This window comes from Papio anubis, chromosome 1, assembly GCF_008728515.1.
Source record: "Papio anubis isolate 15944 chromosome 1, Panubis1.0, whole genome shotgun sequence".
Taxonomy (NCBI): Eukaryota; Metazoa; Chordata; class Mammalia; order Primates; family Cercopithecidae; genus Papio; species Papio anubis.
The window spans coordinates 187832995-187857922 of record NC_044976.1 but is presented as its reverse complement, the minus strand read 5'-3'; the positions used below and the strand labels follow the sequence as shown (position 1 = coordinate 187857922).

At 38.7% G+C, this 24928-nt stretch overlaps 1 protein-coding gene across 7 annotated transcripts in view; it reads right to left on the bottom strand.

Annotated features, from left to right (window-relative positions):
- The window catches only part of RC3H1 (ring finger and CCCH-type domains 1), a 101018-nt gene extending 76759 nt beyond the window's left edge, over window positions 1–24259 (bottom strand). For 6 of the 7 annotated variants that reach the window (XR_002518828.2, XM_009194627.4, XM_009194614.4 and 3 more), the window contains exon 1: window positions 23949–24259. The gene's annotated coding sequence lies outside the window, so the exon portion shown is untranslated. The remainder of the gene's footprint in view (window positions 1–23948) is intronic. The other variant, XM_009194598.4, reaches the window with a different exon arrangement.
- Between the last annotated feature and the right edge of the window lie 669 nt (window positions 24260–24928).

The window sequence follows — 24928 nt, the reverse complement described above, 5'->3', positions numbered from 1 at the left end:
GAGAATATGCCCAGTGCTCTCCTTACTTGTGACAAGTAATAAAACATCTATTGATCAAGATCTGTGTTCTTGTGGAGTCATTTGTTACTTGATAGGCAAAGGAACTCTGGATTTTTTTGGGTAACAAAACTTAACAGCACTGCCAGGCATAGTGGTTCACACTTCTAATCTCAGCACTCTGGGAGGTGGAGACAGGTGGATCTCTTGAGCCCAGGAGTTTGAGACCAGCCTGGGCAATAAAGTGAGGCCCCGTCTCTACAGAAAAATAAAAAATTTAGCTGGACATGGGCACCTTTAGTCCCATATGGAGCTATATGGAGGCTGAGGAAAGAGATTGCCTGAGCCCAGGAGGTCAGAGCTGTAGCAAGTCAAGTTTGCTCCACTGTACTCCAGCCTGGGCAACGGAGCGAGATCCTGCCTAAAACAAAACAAAACAAAACAAAACAAAAATCTTAATGGCAGTTACACAGTTGGGCAACTTACAAAATGTATGTAATCATGAATTACTTATATAAGTACAAATAAATTGAAAGAGTAACACAAAGCTAGAGTACACTTAGAGTACAATTTAAGCTTCTTAAGATAATCACTCTAAAACAATTCAAAACATTTGTCCTTATTAATCTTCTTTTACATATTTAGATAGCCAAATCATGAAAACTTATTAGTTCTTTTCGAAATTTAAGAATCTTAAAATAGTCTGTAACTTATCCCTTCAAAGAATTAGCATTCCTTTATTAATTTTGTTTATCACTTCCACCTGTATTAACTTTGTAAAGTAAGGTATGTAGTTGTTAATCTCTTAAATTTTCTAGTAAAATAGTTCTTTGACACAACTATAAACAACTTGATATAATAAAAATAGGAATATCAGCAATCAGTTCTTCATTAAAAATAAAAGCATTATTTTGACCATAAACACAGGTTTGAGAGACCAAGGGGAAAATAATATTCTTAAAGCTTGACTTTGGGAAATTTGATGATTAATAACAAAAAGTCACTCTTAGATGACCCTATTTCAGGACTTAAAAAATCACAAGGCAAAGATTTTTTAGAGACTCAAAGTGTCAGTTAATTGTAGACAGTAGATCTAAGAAGAATTTCCATTTCCTCATTCTTTAAGTATCTTTCTCTAAACTCATTATTCCAAACATTCTCCAAGCTTCTTGAAGACAGTTTATATACTCTTCAACCACAACATGTATCTAAACCACAAAAGACATGATTTAGTAAATATAATAAGTATTCTTTCAGTCAAAAGTAAACATATGAAATAAAATTATTAATATACCAACATCCAGATTTTTTGAACTTCCTCAGAACACGGTATGTCAGCAAACTAAAAAAGGCCACAAAACAAAAATAGCTGTAAATAATTCTACTAATCAAAGCACATGCATTCAAAGCCTGCAGATAAACTGTTGGGGGCCAGGTCAAATCTAATTAATTAGAAGTATTTCTACTGGAACCTTCCTAACTGAAACAGAAGACAAACGATGAGCCCTCTTTATTTCCAAAATGATCAAAAAGAGTGATACTGCTGCTCAAGTATGAAAGCAATGATTAGTTTCTCCATCAGTTTAAATAAGGACTCCTCTCCTACAAAAATGACAATCAGAGATTTTACTGTTGATAATTGATAATACAGAATATACATGACAATTAAACAGCAATCAGTTCAAGGGTCTGACCTAAGACCCAAGTTCAAAAATACCATATAATTTCCCCAATTATATATACACATTTTTACACCACTAAAGAGTGCTCATAGAAAACACTGAAAAGACTGCTTTATTTGGTTATATGCCTTGTTCATGGCATTGACTGAAGAAGCTACAGTACAGAATATCACATTTGACATTCCACTATTAATTTATCCAAATGTCTAAATTCTGGTTAAGAACCATCACTTTCTTAAATCTCTAAACTTTTATCAATAATATTACCATTTGACTTCACTCAGTTTTTTTTTCTTAAGAAAGAAATAAAGATCTTAATATCAAAATAAAAAAATTATTTTGGCTGGGTGCTGTGGTTCACACCTACAATCACAGCACTTTTGGGTGGCTGAGGTGGGAGGATCACTTGAGACCAGGAGTTTGAGATCAACCTGGCCAACAAGGCAAGACCTTGTCTCTATAAGCAAAATAAAAAATGAGCAGAGTGTGGTGGCAAGTACTTGTAGTCCCAGCTATTCAGGAGGCTGAGGTGGGAGGTACGCTTGATCCCAGGAGTTCAAGGTTTCAGTGAGCTATGACTGCACCACTGCACTCCAGCCTGGGCAACAGAGTGAAACCCCATCTCTGGAAAAAAAAAAAAAAATGCTGGGCACTGTGGCTCACGCCTGTAAACCCAGCACCTTGGAAGGCTGAGGCTGGCAGATCACCTGAGGTCGGGAGTTTGAGACCAGCCTGACCAACATAGAGAAATCCTGTCTCTACTAAAAATAAAAAAATTAGCAGGGCGTGGTGGCGCATGCCTGTAATCCCTGCTACTCGCGAGGCCGAGGGAGGAGAATCGCTTGAACCTGGGAGGCGGAGGTTGCGGTGAGCCAAGATCACGCCATTGCACTCCAGCCTGGGCATTAAGAGCAAAACTCGGTCTCAAAAAAAAAAAAGAAGAGAGAAAGAAAGATAGGAATTATAAACAACAAGACTACTGCCTGGGTCCACCAGCTAAGTGACTACTTTGTAGATACCAAACTCCAAGTCTTAACAGCTCCCTTAGCTATTAAATTCAAATGCATGCCTCTGCAAAATAACAAATAACTACATATTGTGAGCACTGATGTTTAAGTATGATTAAAACATTGCCAATGAGCTACTACAGACAAAATTGTGATGACACGATGCATCTGGAAAGATGTAAAACAGCTTTGTTTTCTAAAAATCAATCATGTGTCAGTCACTGTGCTAGGTGTTTTCAGATGTTTCTCTTATTTAAATGTCCACAATGTGAACTACCACCAATAACCAACATCTGTGAAGCAAAAACTAGGACACTAAACTTTCAGTGAGCTATATACAGTATCTAATTAATGTTCACAGTAACACTGTAATGTAGTTATTATCCCCACTTTAAAGATAAGGAAACCAAAGTACCCAAGTCACAAAGCTAGAAAATGGCAGGATTAAGACTCAAACTCAGGCCAGCCAAACTCCCAAGCTGGTACTTTTAAACTCTCTAATTTGTGCCACCTCACGAATAAAAGTTTATAGTAATTATGGCAAGGGAGCTCTTGGGAGTGACAGAAATGCCTTAAAATTGGATTGTAGTAATGGTTGCACAACTCTGTAAATTTACTAAAAATCATTTGTGTATTTAAAATAAGTGAATTTTATGGTATGTAAATTACACTTCAATAAAGCTGTTAAAATAGTCATTAAGGGCTTTTTAATAGTCTTAGTTTTCAAAAATGTTAAGTAATAATGTAGAAACATAGAAACTATTCAAATCTGTTCTATGAGCACAGCAATAGCCCTATTAAATAGCTAAATTACATTGCTGTGAAGATTTCATTTAAATGTATCACACATTTATTACCATCTCCTCTATTATAGGTTCGTTTTATATGTTCCTGATTCAGAGAGAGAAAAATGGAAATTAAAATTCAAGTATCTACTCTGAGCTAGGCACTCCTCTGAGGCATTACTATGCCCATTTTACAGATGATAACTCGAGGTTTGGCAGCATTAAGTAACGGCCCCAAATCAATAAACTGTTGAGCTGGGATTAACACCAGGTCTTACATATTTGAAGTATAAGTTGGCCTGTGAAAAATGTTTTATCAAACAAAACCACATTGTAAGAAGAAAATCTTGGCTCTCTTCCCACCATGTCCCATGAGATTTTAACTCATTATTCTTGACCTTAACTTAATTTTTCATTGCTCTGGAACATTTCCATAGCAACCAGCATGTAGAGCCACATCAGAGAAGAGAAAATGTTTCACTGTCTTGAAAAATGAAGCTAGAAGCAGGAGACAAAAACACAAAGAAGAAAACTAATGAAGGCTTATTATAACACTTAATTTTTTAATCCTCAGCAGAGCATCAACTAATTTACAGTGGAAATAGAGTCTAAAATTTGAGGAGGCTCAAGGTTTTTCCAGCAGTAATATCTTGTGAAGAAAGACCCAGTTTTGATTGTAAAAATACCTCTTCCCAAAATGTATGGACTGAATTGTAACCCTATATATACAACATCCTGGATATAAATAATTTAATATGATTATGTTAGTACAAATGGTAAATACTTGGGACAGGCATAAAGAGAAGGGCTTCTGAGTTAGAGGGAAAAATAGCTTGAAAAATAGAAGTTGATAAAGAAAGGCTGAGGAAAGTTCAAGGGGTTAGTTCAGGTTGCTTACTTTTTCAGCGTTCAGAGGCAAAAAGAAAAATTTCTATCTCCAACCTACTGCCAGATTTAGGAGAAGAAGTAGTAAGAAAGGACAAAATCATTCATGGAGAAGCCGCTTGACCTGAGTTTGAAACAGAGTGCCTGAGAAAATAAGACAGTCTTTAACTTTATGTATATAGTTTGAATCTCCAGGTTCAAGTTATGCATTATATATAAATGTGCTACACTAAAGAGGGTGTTAGCCCCCAGTAGTTATCAAAGAGGTGGCAGAATGATGTGACCAGACTCAAAGGCATCATCTTTTTCTGTTTTTGTGTTTTTGAGACAGATTCTCATTCTGTTGCCCAGGCTGGAGTGCAGTGGTACGATCTTGGCTCACTGCAACCTCCACCTCCTAGGTTCAAGCCATTCTTGTGCAGAGTAGCTGGGATTACAGGTGTGCACCACCATGCCTGGCTAATTTTTGTATTTTTAGTAGAGATGGGGTTTCACCACGTTGGCCAGGTCTCAAACTCCTAGCCTCAAATGATCAGCCGCAGCCTCCCAAAGTGCAGGGATTATATAGGCGTGAGCCACCACGCCTAGCCAAAAGCATCATCTTTAAAGGTAGTAGCAAGGAAAATTTACCAATTAAGCAAAAAAGCAAAATGTTTTAATTTTTTCAGTTTTTGCATTAACACTCTGTTGAATATTACATATACTATACTGTCAAGTAAATATATAATCACCAATTTAGTGTTAGTACAAACACTAAGGATGTAATAAAACTGATTACTAAGATCAGAAGTATTTTTAGTATACATTGAGCATTTCAGTTTACTCATTACCGTCAAAAAATTTTACAAAATAGTTTATTCATTACCTTAACTGCTTTTAAATTAATCACAAATTTATGAAATTATTTTTTTTGTTGCTGTTGGGGGCAGGGGAGGTAAAAGTTGACATCTCCTTCTTAATTAAGCTTCTTTTCTAAATCAGAAAGATATTTCAGTCCCAAAATGAAAGATTCATGAATAAATTTTGAAGATGAGGCCAAATACTTTAATAAGACTAAATAGTTCTCCAGGTCATCTTTTGAAATCAGTCCTCTTGCTGCAATAATGGTTCATTTTTATAAAGGAAGTTTACTCCTGTTGTCTCCATAAGTTATTTTGAGACACACAAATCTGACTTGGCAAATAATAATTTGGAATGCAGGGACAAATAACCACAATAAAAAGAAAATCTAACCTGTGCCTAATAAATGTATGTTTCAGGTTGTTAAATACTATCCTACAGAATCCTAAGGAATATGATGAAATTAAGACATTTTAGAGGGTAGCACTAATATTCTGTTTTTTCAACTTGTCCTTCATTATTAGTTCTTTTCCCACTAGCATGCTTCAATGTTTGTTCAGGAGCTGAAAGAAATTTGTCTCTAACTTGTCTTATCTAAAAAAGAGTCATTCAATCCTTGTCCCTGTTTCCATCCACCACTATTTTGAAATAACTCTTAACAGGCACATTAAGAACTTTATGAAATTCAAGAGTCATATCTCAATTCTTATTTTACTTCTTTCTATACAGCATTTAATATTAAAGTTACTCCTACAAAAGTTGCCCTTTTCTGGCTTCTATATAACATACTGTCCAATAATTGGCAGGCCACTCCTTGCCCATATCTATTGAGGGCTTCTTCTTCTCTATCCATACTTGGAATAGTGGCGGTTCTTAGAATTCCTTTCTCAATTCTCTTCCCTAGAGAGTTTCCCTGAGTAATTTCATCTGTTTTTATGTTTTCAACTACCAACTAGATCCTGCTGACCTCCAAATGTCTCTCTCAAGTTCAGACTTCTCTTCTGAGTGCCAGGGCCATATAACCAGTTGACTACTAAGTCATCCAAGTTCATCTCCTCCCCACCAAACCTTTTGTTCTCTTTGTCAGTGACTGAGTAACATACCAATTACTTTGATAAAAGCACGGAGAATTGCCAGGCATGGTGGCTTATGCCTGTAATCCCAACACTTTGGGAAGCTGAAGTGACAGATTACCTGAGGTCAGGAGAGTTCGAGACCAGCCTGGCCAACGTGGTGAAACCCCGTCTCTACTAAAAATACAAAAATTAGCCAGACATGGTGGAGGGTGCTTGTAATCCCAGGTACTCGGGAGGCCACTATTAGAGAACACATGAATACTCCAGCTTGATAGATTTGCTAACATATACAGGACAGCTTCCTAAGTATTAAAAACCATAGAGAAAATAGTGACATTGGGTCTATTTCCCCCATTCTTCAACGTGGGTGGCCCTGACTTACTTTCAACAGTCGCATGCAACAGAAGTGATGATACTGGGAGAGTTTCAGAGCCTAGGTCTCAAGAGACTTTGCAGGAAGCTTGAACTAGCTTGTCTGAGGACAAGAGTACATGAAACAAAGAAAAGCTGTTTTATAATATCTCAGATCCCTAAAACCAGTCCTAATTTGAGCTGTCAGATGATTGCAGCTACACAAGTGGCCTCAGGGGAGACCAGCAGAACTACCAAACTAAACTCAGTCCAAATTGCTGACTCACAGAATTGTAAGCGAATAAAATGGTTGCTTTAAGCAGCTAAATTTTAGAGTGGTTTGTTATTTAATAATAATCTGGTGATTATATAATTAAGATAGTTTTACATATATAAATTTCATAGTCTTTTGAGAAAACATGTAATATTGACACAGAAATTTGAAAGGTTCTCTCAATTGAATTATAACCTTTTTGACAGAGCATATTTATCTGTTTTTAGGCTCTAAAAATCATTAAGATACTGACACACCTTCACAAACACAACATTTGGCTCCTCAATCCTGCATCATAAATTATCAGTAACAAAAAAGCAAAATGATACATTTTCAAAGCACAACATGGGCAATGAACCTCTTTTGACTTAAAAATATGTACCATTTGTGCTTAATTTAAACCTATCTAAAATTTATCATAATCCCACTCAACATACTTAAGTTGTGATCCATGCAACAGTCCTCTATGTTGATGTGCCAAAGCAGCATTATTAACTCTTAATACTGATAAAGTTTCGTGTGTTTCCAAGTTAGATGTTGTCAGTCCTTGCTGGTGACAATCTAAAGACCATTCATGGCCGAGTGCGGTGGCTCATGCCTGTAATCCCAGCACTTTGGAAGGCAAAGGCAGGTGGATTACCTGAGGTCAGGAGATCGAGACCAGCCTGGCCAACATGACAAAACCCCATCTCTACTAAAACTACAGTAAGTTAGCCAGACGTAGTGTTGGGTGCCTGTAATCCCTGCTACTTAGGAGGCTGAGGCAGGAGAACTGCTTGAACCCAGGAGGTAGAGGCCGCAGTGACCTGAAACCATGCTACTGCACTCCAGCCTGGGGAACAAGAGCAAAACTGCGTCTCATAAATAAATAAATAAATAAATACATACATACATACATACATACATACTGTTCTTTACCATCACTAGCTAAGGTTAGTCATTTTCAGCAAGTTATACTTTTTACCCACCTACAACTATCTTCATATACTCCCCAAATATTTTCTCTATCTCGAAACTGTGCGTTTGCTTGCCAAACACTAACTCATTTAATCTTTCCAATAACCTTCTGACATAGATATTATTACCTCTACTTTACTGATGAAGGAAGGAAAGAAAACTCAGTTATTCAACTAACTTAGTGATTTAGTCATAATTTGAACCCACATCTATCTGACTCCAAAACCTGTACTTTTTCTACCATAACACCATGTCTTCCAACTTTGAGCACTTGTAACTTATTATTATACTTTTTAATAATTATTTTATTAGTCAGCCACAATTAAAGATATAAATTAAATGATGCCTATTTTGGGTTTAATCTGAGCATGACTGGTTTTAAGTAGGAACTCTGGAACTGTTTAAACCTACTTGTTTATTAAAAAGAAAAAATCCGGTTGTAGCAGCAACTACTGTATTTCTTTTGAAGAGAACCACAAGGATAACTTTGTTTTGAATATTTTATTAAAATATTTCACTGAGAAATGAGAAGGGAACTAAAACAAAATGATTTATATATCTTAAGACACCTTACTGATATTTTAAGATGAAGTATAACATACATACAGATCAAGAGTGCTCAGTTCAATGCATTATCACAAAGTGAGCATACCTGCATACTTAAGACATACAACATTACCAGCATCTCAAAAGGCCCCCTCATCATCCCTCCCAATGATTACTCCTTTATTCTTCCCCAAATATCACTACTATCCTAACTCCTAACACAATAGGTTAGTTTTGCCTGGTTTAAAATTCTATATAATGGAATTATCAGTATGCATTCTTTTGTACTTGGCTTCTTTCACACAATGTTGTTGTTGTTGTTGCTATTATTTGAGTCAGGGTCTTGCTTTATCACCGAGGCTGGAGTGCAGTGGCATGATCATGGTTCACTGCAGCCTCGAACTTGTGGGTTCAAACGACCCTCCCACCTCAGCCTCCTGAGGAGCTGGGACTATGAGCATGGGCCACCATGCCTGGCTACTTTTTACACTTTTTGTAGACATGGGCTATATTGCTCAGGCTGATCTCAAACTCCTGACCTCAAGTGATCCTCCTACCTCAGCCTCCCAGATCAGTAGGATGTCAGGTGTGAGCCACTGTGTCCAGCCCACACAATATTATTTTTGTTAGATTTTGTTTTTCCCAGCATTTACTACATGTTAAACTGCTACAAAACATTCCAGGTAAAATGATCACAGTTAGGAAGCTACACTTTATGAACTTATTTTTGGAGCAGTGATGACTTGTAGATTTTGAATGCAGCAGATTTCTCATGTTGAACTGGAAGGAACAAAAATGGGTGTCAATAACAAAACTAGACAACAAAAATCTCCTCTTTACTCAAGAAAACGTAACAATGTATGCATCACACAGAGTATGTGTCACAAACTAATAGTCTCTTATTACTTGCTTCCTGCTCCTATTACTTGCTTCTATTTCTTTTTCCCAAGGATCCTGTGCTTTAGACTTCCTTGTGGCATTTGGTGGCTGCCATCATGTTCTGACTGATTCTAGAAACATGTAGATGTATTCACAATAGGTAGATACCTAATTATATATTTTGACCTAGAAATTTTATTTGTATTAAAAACCTAGTATATTTAACAATAATAGCAATAATAGCAATATTTTAAAAATGTATTTTCCTAATAATCTCGTAGGTCTTAAGGACATTTCATTACTTTGTTTTGTTTTGAAATATGCCTCCTAGAATTCAAACTATTTTCAGAAAACAATGTCACGGAGACTTAATTGCAGATACTTGAAAAACAGTGCTTGGAAAAGAAGAAAGAAGAAGGAAGCAGAAGCAGAAGTGGCAGCAGAGGAAGAAGCAGAAGAAGAGGGGAGGGGAGGAGGAGGAAGAAGAGAAAGAGGAAGAGGAGGAGCTGATTCATTTTCCATTTTAGAATTATTTCTCAACTATTATTGCAAACAAAATTCCATTTTGAAGAGTTTAAAAGAATGAAAAAATTGCTACATGAACTCCCAACACAGAATCCTATAGCTACAATGTATCTTGTTTATACTGTATTATTATTTTATCTTTATATAAAAGTGGCTTGAAACAGGAAATAATTGTAAAAGGGGATGTTTTGGCCGGGTGCGGTGGCTCACACCTGTAATCCCAGCACTTTGGGAGGCCAAGGCCGGCAGATCACCTGAAGTCAGGAGTTTGAGACCAGCCTGGCCAACACGGCGAAACCCCATCTCTAATAAAAATACAAAAATTAGTCAGGCGTGGTGGCGGGTGCCTGTAATCCCAGCTACTTGGGAAGCTGAGGCAGGCGAATCACTCGAACCCAGGAGGCGGAGGTTGCAGTGAGCCAAGATTGCACCACTGCACTCCAGCCTGGGCAACAGAGTGAGACTTTGTCTCGAAAAAAAAAAAAAAAAGATGTTTTGCTGATTGATTCCCCAGTAGCTGCGAATGTTAGAGAACCTACTGACTGCCTGCTGCTGTATCAGAATCAAATATAAGACACTTCCTCCAAAATATGTAATGATGATCTTTCAGGGATTAAATTCATGCTTAGGTTTGTATAATGTGTATGTTATAGGGAAGAGGAAATGAAAAGTTGAGATAAGTCTAACTACTGTGGATTGCACAATTAACAGTTAAGTCTATTTATCGCTTGGTAAAAACAGGGACCCTGGTTAAGAATATAGTTTGTCCTACTCTTCCTCCAACCCTGAACCTTCTCCCCATTTCTCTACAGGCATTAATATATGAAGAGAAGGCCTTCCTGATCACCTTATTTCAAATAGATACCCCAATCTCAATCCCTCCCCAGCCCTCTGCTATCAAACCACATGTTAAACTGCATGCTTCCCATCTCTTTCCTGATTAATTTTTCTCAACAATACTTCTCATCATCCAACATCTATGTTTTATATTTATTTTGTTACAGTGTATACCCATTGCTACTGAAATATTAGCTCCTAAATATTAGCTCCTTAAGTGGGCCAGGCATGGTGGCTCATGTCTGTAATCCTGGCACTTTGGGAGGCCAAGGCAGGCAGACCACTTGAGGTTAGGAGTTCAGCCTGGCCAACATGGTGAACCCATCTCTACTAAAAACACAAAAAATTAGCTGGGTATGGTGGCACGCATCTGTAGTCCCAGCTACTTGGGGGGCTGAGGCACGAGAATCACTTGAATCCGGGAGATGGAGGTTGCAGTGAGCTGAGATCGTGCCACTGCACTATAGCCTCAGCCACAGAGCAAGACTCAGTCTCAAAAACAAACAAACAAACAGATGCTTGTTTCTATCTTTAATTATTTTTGAGTACACTCTATGTGCCAGGAAGTCTTTTATGTGGATCACATGCATACACTTCATCCTCGCAATGAGCCTACCTGGTCTCATTATTAATTTTAAAGCCGAGAACACTGTAACAGAGATGTTAGGTAATATGCTGGTCATGTGGCAACTAAATTTATTCTTATTTTTGAGCTGGTGATTCCTTCTGTAATCTTTCTTTAGTGGTACCACTAGACAATGTACATTTCTGGTAATCATGCCAGATTTCCTCACTTTTTCCTTCCATTAAAAAATAATCTTCCATAAATATACATATCTACTGTGTACCCACAAAAATTAAAAAGAAATAAAATGATAATAATAAATTACCTCTTGTATCTATAATTCCTTTTCATCTCCGCTTTCTTGATTGAGACCCTTAGTCATTCATTCAAAAACTACTTATTGAGCATCTACTATGTGCCAGACAGTGTCCCAGAAACTGATACAGTCCTGAATGAAATAAAGTCCTTGCTCTCATACAGAATACAGTCTCATCACCCAGATCACACAGCAACCTTTTTTTCTTCTCTTAATTTTTGAGACAGGGTCTCACTCTGTCATCCAGGCTAGAATGCAGTAGCATGATCAGAGCTCACTGCAGCCTCGACCTCCCAGGCTCAAGCAATCCTCCCACCTCAGTCTCCCCAATAGCTGCACCACCGGTATGCACCACCATGCCTGGCTGTTTTTAAAATTTTTTTTATAGACGGGGTCTCACAATGTTGCCCAGGCTGGTTGCAAACTCCTAGACTCAAGCTATCCTCCTGCCTTGGCCTCCCAAAGTGCTGGTATTGTGAGCCATCACACCTGGCCACACAGTGACCGTTTAACTGATCTCTGTCCTCAGGATAGTTCTTGCCTTCCTTTACCTTCCTCACAGCTGACAGTCACTTACCTACATCAAATTCTTCTATGACAACTCAATTTTTAAAAAGGATGATACACTTGAACAGAAAAGGATATTCAAATGGCAATAAGCATATAATATGTTCACTGAGGAGCGATTACTCATGAGGGGAAGAAGGTACTTAAAGCTTTTCATCTTAAAACTCTGGGTTCAATGGATTAATTAATGAATGTCAATCATCAGGGGAATAGGTGCTGCTACTTCATTATTTATGGATGCCTTTGTAAGAATATTATCTGTACTAGCCTTATGATATTCTAATTACTCATATGTATTTAAAGAGATTTACCATCCTATTTTCTATTCTAAGAATTTTATTACTTCAAAATCCCATCAAATTCTATTCAATAGTGATAGAAATAATAAACTGGAAGAGTCTTTTGTGCCCTCATGAACAGGTTTTCATCAACCACAGACCTACAAAATAAGACATTTCTGAAAAAACTAACTCAGATAATGAATAAATCCAAATAATCCATAACTCAATTTAAAAAACACTATACGAAGAGTCTTACATTTACTTTTTAAAGTTTTTGATAAACTTAATGAGAAGCTAGATTCAAGCAAAGAAGATTGACAGTTTTAACAAAAACCATTCAAAAACTGCTATGAATGGGACAATTAATGTAAAAATTGACATATAAAATACGGGATTTAAAAGCAGTAATTACAGGGAAAGCATTTCTAAATGAAGGCTGAAATCCAGGTTTTTTTTTTTTTTTTAATTTCAAGTACAGTACTTGAATGTGGAAGACTACTACTCTTTAAAAGAATGTCTCCACAAAAATGGACTTTTGAGCCAGTGTAACCAGCATACAGAAAAGTTAAATCAAGACCATAAGCAGTATGATTATTTTTAGCCAAGGACTAAGCACAGAGGGACAGCTTACCTCAAAAGAAAATCAAGAGACTGATATGAGGACCTCCATTTTTCAAGCTGTGAAAATTCCTAACGTGATGAGTTTAGGAAGATACAAGTTCATATAGTAACCAATCCGGGTTCTAGAGATCAAAGTGTAGTTTGAATAGAATCCAAAGGTAAATTACAGTCAATAAAGGATTTAGGATGCCAATAATGTTCAGTTTAATTCTATTCACCTTCAACAACCAATTCGTATTAACATTGAAAATTAGTTTTTAGGCCGGGCGCGGTGGTTCAAGCCTGTAATCTCAGCACTTTGGGAGGCCGAGACGGGCGAATCATGAGGTCAGGAGACCGAGACCATCCTGGTTAACCCGGTGAAACCCTGTCTCTACCAAAAAAATACAAAAAACTAGCTGGGCGAGATGGCAGGCGCCTGTAGTCCCAGCTACTCGGGAGGCTGAGGCAGGAGAATGGCGTAAACCCGGAAGGCGGAGCTTGCAGTGAGCTGAGATCCGGCCACTGCACTCCAGCCTGGGCGACAGAGTCAGACTCCGTCTCAAAAAAAAAAAAGAAAATTAGTTTTTGTCACCTAAAATGGGCCACAGCCAGCTACAGTGGCTCATGACTAATCCCAGCAGTTTGGGAGACTGAGGCAGACAGATAGCTTGAGCCCAGAAGTTCGAGACCAGCCTGGGCAACACCGCAAGACTCCGTCTCTACAAAAAATACAAAAATTAGTGGGGTGTGCTGGCATGCACCTGTAGCCCCAGCTACCAGGTGGGGATGAGATGGCAGGGGTATAGTCTGAGGTGAGCCTGGGAGGTCAAGGCTGCAGTGAGCCCTGATCCCTCTACTACACTCTAGCCTGGGCAACACAGTGAGACTCTGTCTCAAAAAATAAAATAGGTAACATATGAAGGGACAAATATTTTTTCATCAAGAGAATCAGCTATTTAGCTGATTAGGATAAATTTCCTCATTTTAGTTTCTAATTGTTTAAAGAATTATAAATAATATGTTTATGAAATCTACAGCTATAGTTTCTATAGACTTAACTTATAAAGATATTTAAAATCACATAATACATAATCAGTCTCCAATATCCTCTTCAAAATAACTTCTAAAAGTAGCCCCAACTAGTGGTGTTCCCGAGAAAGAACGAGAGCTGGGCGCGGTGGCTCACACCTGTAATACCAGCACTTTGGGAGGCCAAGGCAGGCAGATCACGAGGTCAGGAGATCAAGACCATGCTGGCTAACATGGTGAAATCCCGTCTCTGCTACACACACACACACACACACAAAATTAGCCAGGTGTGGTGGCAGGCGCCCGTAGTCCCAGCTACTTGGGAGGCTGAGGCAGGAGAATGGCATGGACCCAGGAGGTGGAGCTTGCAGTGAGCCGAGATCGCGCCACTGCACTCCAGCCTGGGTGACAGAGTGAGACTCTGTCTCAAAAAAAAAAAAAGAACTAGAATAAGGAGATCTAGATTCTAATACCAACTCTGCCATTTATTAGTGCTGAGATCTGCACACCTCTCCTGAATATTCAAAAGGTTTAGAGGAAAATAAAAAACAAAAAGATGACTCCAGATTTTAAGGACAAAAAAGATCAGACTATTATAGAATGCCGCCACATAAAATAAATTAAAAAAAAAAAAAGAAGGATCAAAAACAAAATAAAAATATAAAAAATAAATTTAAAAAAAAGAAGAGCAGACTAAAAAGAGATGATGCTGTGATGGAAAACCTAGGAAACCATGCTATAATGGACAACACTTGAAAAGGATGGTTCTTAGGGGGAGTAAAGGATTTTAAATATCCAATTGAGGGTTGCTGATAGTACAAGCAACAAAACAAAATAGATAATGCATTGAAAATGTAGGCTTGAGGAAAAATTGAGATCATGTAAACAGGAAAGTTCTCTAAGAAAGTGAATGGAAGTGGAGAATTGAACCTTGGGGGAATCATATATATCGGTGCTTTCCAATATGGTAGCCATTAGGTACATGTGGCTATTGAGCCCTTGAAATACGCTGGTGAGATGGAGGAATTAAATTTTAAATAAAATTTAAATGTATCCATACAATGGAATATTATTATTATTTTATATATATATATATTTTGTTTGTTTGTTTTTGTTTTGTTTTTGAGACATAGTCTCACTCTGTCGCCAGGCTGGAGTGCGGTGGCACGATCTCGGCTCACTGCAACCTCTGCCTCCCGGGTTCAAACGATTCTCCTGCCTCAGCCTCCCAAGCAGCTGGGACTACAGGTTCACGTCACCACGCCTGTCTAATTTTTGTATTTTTAGTAGAGACAGGGTTTCACCATGTTGGCCAGGATGGTCTTGATCTCCTGACCTCATGATCCCTGGCCTCCCAAAGTGCTAGGATTACAGGCGTGAGCCATCGTGCCCGGCCACAATGGAATATTATTAAGCGGTAAAAAGAAATAAACTATGAAGCCATGAAAAGACATAAAGAGGTCTAGGCACGGTGGCTCACGCCTATAATCCCAGCACTTTTGGGAGGCCAAGGGAGGAGCACTGCCTAAGCCCAGGAGTTCAAGATCAATTTCTATTTTAAACAAAAACAAAAACAAAAGAAGATATTCACGAAGGGACCTAAATGCATATTGTTAAGTGAACTATGCCAGTCTGAAAGGACTATATACTATGATTCCAACCACATGACATTCTGAAAAGGTAAAACTATGACTGTAAAAAGATCAGTGGTAGCCAGGGGTTCAGAGGAAGGAGGTAGAGATGAGTAAGTAGAACATGGGACATTTTTAGGTCAGTGAAACCATTCTGCACAATTCTAGAATAGTGGATATATAATGTTATGCATTTGGCAAACCCCATAGAACTGTCCAACACAAAGGGTGAATCCTAATGTGAACTATGGACTTTAGTTAATAATGTATCAACACTGGTTCATCAGTGATAACCAACACATCACACTAATGCAAGGTATTAACAGAGGAAACTGTGGGGGAGAGTATAGATGGGCACTGTGTATTTTTTTGTGCAATTTTTCTGTAAATCCAAAACTGTTCTAAAAAAATAAAATCTTTCAAAAAACTCAAATTTACATAGCCACACGTAGTTAGTGGCTGGTATTGAACAGCAGAGGCCCATATAAATAGACTGATGTGGGAAGAAAATGAGAATGGTATATGAAGAATTCCTTCATTTCTGACTACCATTCCCAAAAGTACACATATAGTTAACTGTATGTGTACTTATATATAAAACTATATATATATAAAACTATATATATATAAACCTTATATATAAAACTATATAAGGTTTTATATGTAGCTTCTATATTAACATTTTACAGTAGAACTCGATCAAAAATATTCTGGATGAGTATCTTTCTAAAATTATTTTTGTTAAACAGAATTTAAGGAGGAAAATAACATTTATTAAAGGTGTCAGGTACTATACTAAAGATATTATCATTTACATTTCCGTACAACCTTTAGAGAAAGGTATTACCATTTCTGTTTTGAGAGATGAGGAATTATAAAGCTTAAGTCATAAAAGATGAGAATCTAGATATACTGGCCTCCAAAGTCTATGTTCTTTTTTTTTTTTTTTTTTTACCAAAGTCTATATTCTAATATACACCACTCTACTGTATATATGTTTATGATTCCCAAAATTACAAACATAATTTTCCCACAATGAATTTTCCATCAAGGAGCAATACTCTATATATAACACAACATAACAGTTAATGATATACTCAGAGTCTAATGAGGTGTTGTATAGGTAACTGCTGTCCCTATTTTAAACAGCCTCAGGCTAATGTGACTTTTTTTCCTGCCACCCAGCTGGCCCTCCATCCTACCTATATGGCTCTACTCCAACATCTAATTTGCACCTTTTAATCTGCTGTGGGATGAGAAAATAGATAATCAAATTCCTTGAATTATGTACAAAGCAAGAGAACTTCTAAACCAATGTGTAAGTGCAGATGATTTAGTTCATTAATTTTTCTGACAATTACAGGCCTTTTTTTTTTTTTTTGGCCTACTTCTTAATCTAAGCTGAGACCTGGATAAATTAAATACTGTTCTATAATAAAGCTAAGAATTTAGTGATTCTGTTTCATTCAAAAGTTTTCGACTACACCTTTTTCGTTTTTTTGTTTTTGTTTTTGTTTTGAGAAAAGTCTCACTGTGTCGCCCAGGCTGGAGTGCAGTGGTGTGATCTCAGCTCACTGCAACCTCCACCTCCCAGGTTCAAGCAGTTCTCTGCCACAGCCTCCTGAGTGGCTGGGATTACAGGCACCCGCCACCACGCCCGGCTAATTTTTTTGTCTTTTTAGTAGAGACGGGATTTCACCATCTTGGCTGGGCTGGTCTTCAACTCCTGACCTTGTGATTTACCCGCCTCGGCCTCCCAAAGTTCTGGGATTACAGGCGTGAGCCACCACGCCTGGCCTCATATTTTTCATACATATATGATTTAATACAGGTGGGGTCTCACTATGTTGGCCAGGCTGGTCTGGAACTCTTAGCAAGTGACCCTGCCACCTTGGCCTTCCAAAGTGGTGGGATTACAGGTATGAGTCACCACCTCCTAGCCTATCCCATATTTTTCATGGATATAGCTCTAAACATCACCTCATTTAAAGACATTATTTTTATTTTTGTATTTGTTAATACTATCTGCTTCAAGATAAAAGTTCAGCCAGGTGCAGTGGCTCATGCCTGTAATCTCAGCACTCCGGAAGGCTGTGGCGGGTGGATCACCTGAGGTCAGGAGTTACAAGACCAGCCTGGCCAACATGGTGAAACCCCGTTTGTACTGAAAATACAAAATTTGGCCGGGCATGGTGGCGGGAGCCTGTAATCCCAGCTACTTGGGAGGCTGGAGACACAAGAATTGCTTGAACCCAGGAGGCAGAGGTTGCAGTGAGCCGAGATAGTGCCATTGCACTCCAGGCTAGATGACAGAGTGAGACTGTCCACCCGCAAAAAAAAAAAAAAAAAAAAAAGTATTTTTATAATTTAAATGTATTAATTGAGTACATTAGCCTTCTACTAAATGTTACTCTAAAAAATTAATGAGGTATATATAAAAACATAGAAACATGTATTTACAAAAAGTTGACATTTTCCTGAAAAAAATTATTACAGAAAACCAGAAATTTTACTACAGAGTTCTAAATATTCTGATATAATCCTTTTCCTTATCACTTTTTTTTTTTTTTTTTCCAGGTAGGGTTTCACTCTATTGCCCAGGCTGGTCTGGAATTCCTGGCTTCAAGAGATCCTCCTGCCTTGGCCTCCCAAAGTGCTAGGATTACAGGCTTGAGTCACTGCACTCAACTTAAGTTGTTCTTGTAACTAAATTATAATTATGTATATTAATAAAATTTTCCCTAAGGAGGGGAGATTAGTATCAAAATTTTAAATTATTTTTTTCTACTTAGAGCTCCCTGTAACCCCATTAGAAATCTTTACTAAGAAGATAAAGTGAGTTTTGTTTCTCATAAATTTTAAGATTTCAATTCAATTACAGTACCATTTTTGAATTTAAGATAACAATATATTTCCAAAGCTCCAAATGGAAATGTCAATCTTAGCAGTAACTCTAAAAGTCCAAGTTTATTATTCTTTATTCTAGAAAGAAAAAAAAACACACAAAAAAAACTAATTTTGTCTCCCTCAGTCAGCCAATTAAAACAATCCAAAAAAGCTTACTAAACAATTGCCTTTGTAACAGTATTCATGTTTTCAGAGGTGACCAGGTAGAGGGCCAAGATCAAGGTTTCTAACACTTATTTAACAAGGGATTAAAAGCAGAGTGTCAGGTATAGGGCCAAGATCAAGGTTTCTAACACTTATTTAACAAGGGATTAAAAGCAGAGTGTCAGGCAAGTCAAAACTAAATATTCTCAAAGATTAGATGAATAAAATAGTCATAAAGTTAGATTCACAGGGATCAAAGAGTTTCAACCTAATTCTAAAAATCATTTCCCAGTGTAACTTCAAATAAATCCTTTGTGAATGTTTCTAGTTTCTTCTACACATTAGGAAAACCTAAAAGGCAAACAAGTTCTAGATAGGAGACTAAGTAAGTATTAGTTGTTCACATTTGTATAGAACATTAAATTTTAGTTCTCACAACCCAGTGAAGAAATACAAATGAGTCTAAGAGTTTGAGCAAAACCCTCTGGGGTGATCAAAACAAACTGCAAACTTCTATGATTCTCAACTTTTCTTCCATAGAGTCCTTGGCAGCATGCTTACTGTACTTACAGAAGCATGCAAAGAATTAGGTGGTTTTTTATTCCTAACAATCACATCCCAAAGTTTTTTCTGCAATTTCAATTGTACAGAGCACTCTTCCTCGATGTTGACTCAAATTAGAGACAGAAAGCAGAATGGCGTTTGCTAGGGATTAGGGAAGAGGGGAATACAGAGTAACTGCTTAACAAGTACACTGTTTCCTTTTGGGGTAATGAACATGTTTTGGAACAACATTGTGAATGTACAAAGTGCCACCTAAACTGTTTACTTTAAAATGGTTAATTTTATGTCATGGGACTTAACCTCAATAAAAAAATTATGTTAATCTATAGATAAAACTGACCCCTTTAGAACTCTTTCCTTCCTCAAAAAAAACAAAAAACAAAAAAAACTGCTATCATGTTCAAATGCTATTTAGATATTGGAAATTTTTTAGATAAAATGCAATTATAAGTTAAATTATTACCACATGTGCACAGTAATAATCAATGAAGGTATACCAATGTCAGTTTAAAACATTGCTATGCCTGTAATCTCAGCACTTTGGGAGGCAGAGGTGGGAGGATCACTTGTGCCCAGGAGTTTGAGACCACCCTGGGCAACACAGCAAAATGCTATCTCTATAAAAATAATAAAAATTTAAAAAATTAGCCAGGTAAGGCGGGCATATCACTTAAACAAAGGAGTTTGAGGCTTAAGTGAGCTATGACAGTGCCACTGCACTCCACCCTGGATGACAGACCATGAGTGACTCTGTCATTCATTCATACATATACACATACAGCATTGCTAAAATGCTTGATAATTATCAAAATAATATTGCTCTGACATACATCTGTAAATAGCTGACTTTAAATTTGAGAAAAATTACTTCCCCAAACCTCAATCAGGAAAACATTATAAACTAATAAGAAGTACCTAACAAACAAAAAGCAACCAAGAGTATTACATAAGAAGTAAACAGGCACAATCGCGACCAAAAATGGACAGAAATAAATATGCTAAAGTTAATTATCTTAGGGATATAGGGCAACATTACTTCAGATTGGTAAACATCACACTTCAAAAATAGAAGGAATCTACCTTAAGAAACTCTGTACTAAGAAAAACTCCTTTGTATAAATGCCTGACAAAATTAATATTTTATCATAACCTCTAAATCCAGCCTAGATTCCAGGATTACACAAAAGAAAAAATCTTGGAGAAGGTTCTGGGAAAAGGCTGACTGAAATCTGTGACTGTTCTGATACAGGCCAATCTGAGAATTTTAATCCCTCTGAACCCAATCCTGAAGAATACCTGAACCCTGAGCACAGACAGGGCCAAAGCTAAACCAGGTCAGAATACCCTGCCAAGGAACATCCTGATCCGAGGTGTTCACCAAACAGGGATCATTTATCAGTTTATTCCTCACTTTGTTGGATGCTGACCACTTTCAAGATATAGACAAGAGTGGACTGATGAGACCCATCAAAATCCATTTCAAGTCCTAAGATCTGGAGATGAAAAATACTGCAGAATTCTAAATTATCCATGGCTTAAAGAAAAAAAAATTATAAATTAAGAACTTCAAATATTAGCTGACCCAACTTTAACATCACTGAATATCTTTAGTTATTTTTAAAAATTTATAAAGTATTTAAAAGGCACAATTTAGTAATTGCCTATATAACAAATTAACCATGAAAACAATTATAGCAGTATGATAAATCTGTCCTATGTAAACAGTATGAGTTTTTATATTTTATAGCATTCAGATATGCTAAAAACAAAAAGTTAAGTGTTTCTTTTGTGATTCACATGAACAAATACTTTCTTGTTCTTACAAGCAGATATCTGACAGGATACAAATAATGATAATAGGGTAAGTTCACAGGCAAAAAAAGGAATCTGTTGACACAGAAGATGCTGCAAAGTTTAACTGTGACACATGTGGTAGTGGCAAAGAATCTAATTTGTGTAACAAGACCTGGGTCTGAGTAAGCTCTTTTACCTATTAATTATGTGATCTTTTTGCGCATTATGTAGCTACTCCTAGCTTCAGATTCTTCATATGAAAAAATGAGGACAACAGAACTAATACTGCAGCATAATGAGGAAGATTAAATATTTTTATTCATTCAACAAATATGTTCTGAAAAACTAAATTTGTATTATTGTGTACAAAATTACCCTTTTTAATTTCTTCAAATAAATCAAGCATGTATTAATTTTTAATATTACTAAGAAAATATAAATCTAATTCTTAAGCTCTGGTCCCAAAACTTCTTAGAAGTAAATTTTTATTACTTGAGAAAATCTGAACTTAAGTAATAAGTATTGACACTGAAGACGGGACAATTGAGGGATCACATCTTAAAACTGTTTTGACATAAAATGAATAAAAACAATTCCCTAAATTTTTTCCTATTAAACAAATAAGGACCCAGACTAAGCCCATAAATTGCTGGGTCAATAACCAATCTCAAATACAAAACCTTACCACTTAAAAATACTTATTTTCAGGAAAATGATAGTAAATATGAGGTAAATCTGCCCTTGACATAACACGGTGAGATTTTTTTTTCATAACACAGTACATGAACCACTTAAAACTTACAAGCTATCAATTACTACAATTGTTCTAATAGGTTTAGGGCCAAACATAAATTTAACTATCATTATAACATGGACTTGGAATCTGTGCTGACCTAACAAAATTTAGCACAGAAAAAAAAATCACAGATCTGAGCATCTGAAAAACGGTGTCTTTTCTGAAATGTTTGCAAAAAAGTCACAACATCAGGAGCCACAGAAAGTTGTTCTTTCTCCATCACTCAAAAAATCAAAACATCTCCAACATTATTTATGCTAGGCATAAAATGAAAGTCAATATTGATATTCACTCACTATACTTCAAATCCTAACCAAGATAATTCAACCTGTATGTTTATTCAATTGCTAGTCTATTCAGTATCAATTGTTGTGGAAGAACTAAGAGGTAGACTAGTGCTGCTTACTAGACTTCATGTAACCTGAAAATGTTTTTAATTATAACAGACTTAGACCAATTCTACTTAGAAATGTACCCTTCAAAGAGGTGAAAGACATTAACTGGCATCTTTTCAGCACAGGTCAGTCTTCCTTAAGAACACAACCTATAACCCTTAGGCCTTACAGTTGAATGTTAACAAGTGAAAAGCAATTTCCTTGGATGTATCCAAGCAATTTTAATATAAATTTCTGCATACCTAGGTAGAAAGTTCTTTAGAAATAACTTAAATCTACCTTTTCCCTCACTTATAAGAAAATGTGGTAGAAGCCTTGAAAAATTAAGTTTAAGGCTCAGGCCTGTAATCCCAGCAATTTAGGAGGCCGAGGCGGGCAGATGACTTGAGGTCAGGAGTTCCAGACCAGCCCGGCCAACATGGTGAAAACCCCGTCTCTACTAAAAATACAAAAATCAGCCAGGCGTGGTGGCGGGCGCCTGTAATCCCACCTACTCCGGAGGGTGAGGCAGGGGAATCGCTTGAATCCGGGAGATGGAGGCTGCAGTGAGCCGAGATTGCGCCACACACTCCAGCCTGGGTGACAAGGCAAGACTCCGTCTCAAAAACAAAACAAAACAAAACAAGAACAAACAAAAATGAAATCAAATTTCTAACTCGGAGAAAAGACTGGTCTTGAACAATTTAGGGACAAATTACTGGAACAGGAGACAAGGCACAAGAAGCTCTATGGCTGGAGATGAACCACCTCTGTGTCTCCTTTAGAAGTGCTTCCTGAGGTCCACTTTACGCTAGTTAATGTTGCTTCTTATACTGCATGTTAGTAATTTAAAACGCCTAGCTGGAATAAAAGTTCTCTTTAAACATTACAATTTGTCTCCGCGTTGAAAGTAAGTGTTTGTCTCCAGTTTCATGGGCTATTCTGATATGTCAAGAGTAGTATTATTACTGTTCCAAAAGAGCTCTTGTTTCAATTCACTTTCAACTGGGACGCGGGCATAACTGATGTTTACAGAACTGATGCTTAGAGATGTTTAGAGAGGCGCATCCCTTACCATTCCATCCTTTATCGATAACCACATTTTGTATGTTTTTGTTGCATTTCAGTTTTTTTTTTTTTTTTTTTAAGACACCTGCACACACACAATTTTCCCACCGCCAGCAGGGAGAAGACCACAGGCTAGGTCTCCAGGGGCTTCAGGGAAACAGACACCGTGAACCCCGCTTGACCAAAGAGGGAGAGCGCTTCAGGGGCTGGGGGAGGGAGCAGCCCTAAGGTGCTGGGAGTCAGAGGCGGCGCCTGTTTACAGACGCCTTCGCCCTCCCCCACCCCCACAGAGGAGGGGTCCAAAAAGCAGTTCCCGTGCGCACTCCCCGACTGGCCCAGGCCCTGGCAGCACCAGAGGAGCCAGGCAGCCCTTTCGCCCCCTCCCTCTAGTCCGAGCCGCCCTTCGCCCTCCTCTCGGCCTACCTACCCCTACAAGCCCTCAAGGCGGCACGCAGAGGCCTGAGGCCTAAAGGACGCCGGCCACTGACAAGCCCCAGAGCAGCCGGCGGGGGCCCTGAGGAGCCTGGGGCCGGCCGGGCGGCCGCTGCGGCGGGGAGCAGAGGGCGGGCGAGGACAAATCCTTCCCGACCACAGCTGCCTATTGTTCCCGACGGAGGCCCCGGCCGCGGCAGCCCCGCTCCCCAAGTCGCCGCCCGCCGCTCGCTCACCGCGCTGGTCCGAGCAGCAGCTCCTCTCAGCTCCGAGTCCCCGCGGCCGTCGCCACCACCGCGGCAGCCACCGCCGCCGCCGCTGCCACCGTTGACTCTGATTCTGTCCCAGGCCGCCGGGCCACGGCTGCCGCCGCCACCGCCAGCACCGCCTCCGGCCTCCCACCTGCTGCTGCTGAGGCTGCTCCTGCAGCAGGGGCCATCTTGTTGGTCTGCCTCCTCTTCCTCCTCCTCGTCCTCCGCCGCCCAGTCGCTCGTTGTCCTCGTCCCCTTCCTCTTCCTCAGGCTCCGGCCCGCCCCGGAGACTGGGGCGGAGACGAGGGCGAGGATCCTCCCTCAGAAGGCGGGGCGGGCGGAGGGGCGGGGCGGGCGCGGGAGCAAAGCTCTGAGTCACCGGCCACCAACGCCCGGGAGGGAGGCCGGCGACGCTCTCCGCCGCGACCCAAAGTCTCACACTCCCTGAGCAGAGGAACCGGTCCCTCCGTCCGGCCTGCCCTCCCGCACCGGCGCCTTTGGGCTCAGCAGGCCAGTGGCCAGATGGCGAGAGTAAATTGGAGGAATTTCTGTCGTTTCCATCGAACCCCGCAATACGTCTACTCTTTTGGCTTTCTCAGCCGTTGTCCCCCAACTATGGTTTCTTTTTCACGTCTTGTCCCCCACCCCATTTGTCTTCTTCCATATTATCCAGGTTCTGGATCTCATCAGCTTTGTCCTCGTCACCCCTCTTGGAGTTCAGCCTCCTAAGGCTGTGAAACAGCCCAAAGGCCCGGACACGCTACTCCAAAACGTCTCTCCTGGGCTGTGTGAACAATAAGAGCTATTTGGGGACGACAGGAAAAGATGTGGCTCGTCGAAGAGCTCCTGAAATCTAACCTTGCTACTCTTTAAAAGTTTCTTGTCCCTTGTGGAAAAGGTGCCGTTTTGGTTTTGGGGAATGAGAGGTCCCTTCAGACAATTCATTTTAGCCAAACCCTCTTTAG